Source organism: Pteropus vampyrus, unplaced genomic scaffold (genome assembly GCF_000151845.1).
Source record: "Pteropus vampyrus isolate Shadow unplaced genomic scaffold, Pvam_2.0 Scaffold11, whole genome shotgun sequence".
NCBI classification, from domain to species: domain Eukaryota; kingdom Metazoa; phylum Chordata; class Mammalia; order Chiroptera; family Pteropodidae; genus Pteropus; species Pteropus vampyrus.
Genome location: NW_011888792.1, coordinates 18,378,019 through 18,380,284, shown reverse-complemented (window position 1 = coordinate 18,380,284; position 2,266 = coordinate 18,378,019). Strand labels below are relative to the sequence as shown.

General features: G+C 40.9%; 1 protein-coding gene across 3 annotated transcripts in view; it reads right to left on the bottom strand.

Annotated features, from left to right (window-relative positions):
• Positions 1–2,266, bottom strand: part of PPIP5K2 (diphosphoinositol pentakisphosphate kinase 2) — a 58,335-nt gene extending 56,069 nt beyond the window's left edge. For 2 of the 3 annotated variants that reach the window (XM_023523667.1, XM_011378685.2), the window contains exon 1: positions 2,053–2,266. The gene's annotated coding sequence lies outside the window, so the exon portion shown is untranslated. The remainder of the gene's footprint in view (positions 1–2,052) is intronic. The other variant, XM_023523699.1, reaches the window with a different exon arrangement.

Here is a 2,266-nt window from a genome sequence, read left to right as displayed (position 1 = left end):
AACACAAACTCATAGACAATAGTATGGTGGTTACCAGAAAGAAAAGGGGTTGGGGGTAGGGAAGAGGTAGGCAAAGGTAAAGGGAGTCACAAATATGGTGACATAAGGAGATTTGACTTTGGGTGGTGAACACACAATGAATATTCATATGATGTATTACAGAATTGTACACTTGAAACCTATGTAATTTTGTTATTCAATGTCACCCCAATAAATTTAATAAAAATTTCAAAAAATCATGTTTCCATTGGAGTTTGAGTTTTTTCTCCCCAATTTTTTATTATGAAAAATTTTAAACATTGAGAAAAGTTGAAAGAACAGTTCGCTATAAACAGCCATGCAGCCACCACTAGAATCGACGATTGCTAACATTTTACCATATTTACTTTCTATTTCTTTACACACATATATGTATACTTACTGTACCATTTGAAAGTAAGTTGTAGACATCAACATACTTCATCTCTAAATACTTTAGTATGCATGTCTAAAAATAAGGACATTCTTCTACATAACCACAACATCGTTTCCACTTAAGAAAATTAATGGTTCCATAATACTATTTATATGTAGTTGCATGGAGCTTTTGGAGAACAAGGACTTCATTTATATTCCCATTACTTAATTGGTGCATAGCACTTATTCGAGTAATCAATAAATGTTCTATTAATGTTCAGTTTAATGCCTTCACAACCAACATGCAAATGTTAGAAGTTAAAACTTAAACAGTAAGCTTTGATCGTACAAGTATGAATCTTCTGCACATCAGTTTAATTACCAGCTTTAAACAAGCCTATACTACAGTAAGTACAGCATTTTGTTTTCTGAACTACTTGATTCTGTATCACAATGTTGAAACTCAGTGAAGACAGAGATCATGTCTGTCTTTCGTTTGACACATAAGTAGGCATACCAAGTATTTTCAGCTTCTGCAAACCTTAGTGAAAATGTTAGAAGTGATGAAGAACAACGTTAGGACAACAGCAGTATTATAATTAATAATTAATAGGTTTTGGAGTCTGAAAAATCTGTTTTCTAATACTGGTTCAAGTGTTTAATAGCAGCAAAAGTTTATTTAGGGCGAGTTCCGTGACTTCACTAAACCTTAGTTCCTAGTTCTGTAAAATGAGAATCGTAATCTAATATACTTCATGGAATTGTTGAGACTATATGAGAAAAGATGTGAAGCACTTGGCACACAGAAGAATTCAGTTAATAGTAGCTATCGTTATTGTTTCATTGCCTGAAACAAAAACTGTTTCATTCAAGATTTTTCAATAGTAAAACAAAAAGCCTATCCCAGTGTAGAGCAAGGATGGTAGGTGCTAAAGTCAGCCATGCTTCCTTCTTTCACAGCTAAGTCTTCTAGCATGCTAAAGCAAGGCAAGCGTTATCCACAGGACTCCAAAGGTCGTAAACTCCCAGGAAGTCGTCGAGAACCTAGTAAATAAAATTCACTGGTCATCACCCTTGCCCCTTCTCCCTAGAAGCCCAAGAGAATACCACACTTTTCAACTAATTAGATACCGCAGTGACCGGCAGGAACCGTCCTTTCTCTGGAAAACTGCAACGCATGGAGCCTTTTTGTTCTTTTGCAGTGCGGGTGGAGGTGGCGAGGAGCAGAGAAATAAAGACTAAAGACTGAAAATAAAAACAGCCATCTCTAGCCACAACAGTCCCCAAACGCAAGGCTTCCTAATTTGATGGAGAGAGACCAAAGCCTGGAGTACCAGCTAGGAACTCGGCACTGTCCTCTTATCTGAGCTGCAACCTATGATACCGCAAATCCAAGAAATGAAAAAGAGAAGCAATGGAGGAGGGGGCAGAAGAGGTGGAAGAGAAAGTATAACTAAGACACTAAACGACCCTCAGGGCTCTACTGCCACTCCTCCGAGCCCACGCTGCCTTTCGCTTTGGCACCTTCCCCTCAGAGGAGCGCGTGTCTAAAGCTCTGCGGAGCTCAGAAGGAGACAAAGCAACCGCTCAGCAGCGGCCGCAAACCTTGGGTGACCAGGTTCCGTCTTGGTTCTCCTTCGATCTCTGGGCCCTCACCTGCCACGGCTGCTCTTGTCAGGCCAGCGGCTGGAGACAGCGGAGCCCATTCAAGGTCTTGGTTTCCCTTTAATCCAGGGGCAGGGGTGAGGCGTTAGGCGACTCCAGCTGTTAGCGTGGACGCCGGTCTTCTCTGCTTAGAAGCAGCAGAAGAGCCACATAGAGGTACTGCAAGGAACTACTACACCAGCGAATCGCGGCCACGCCTCCTCTT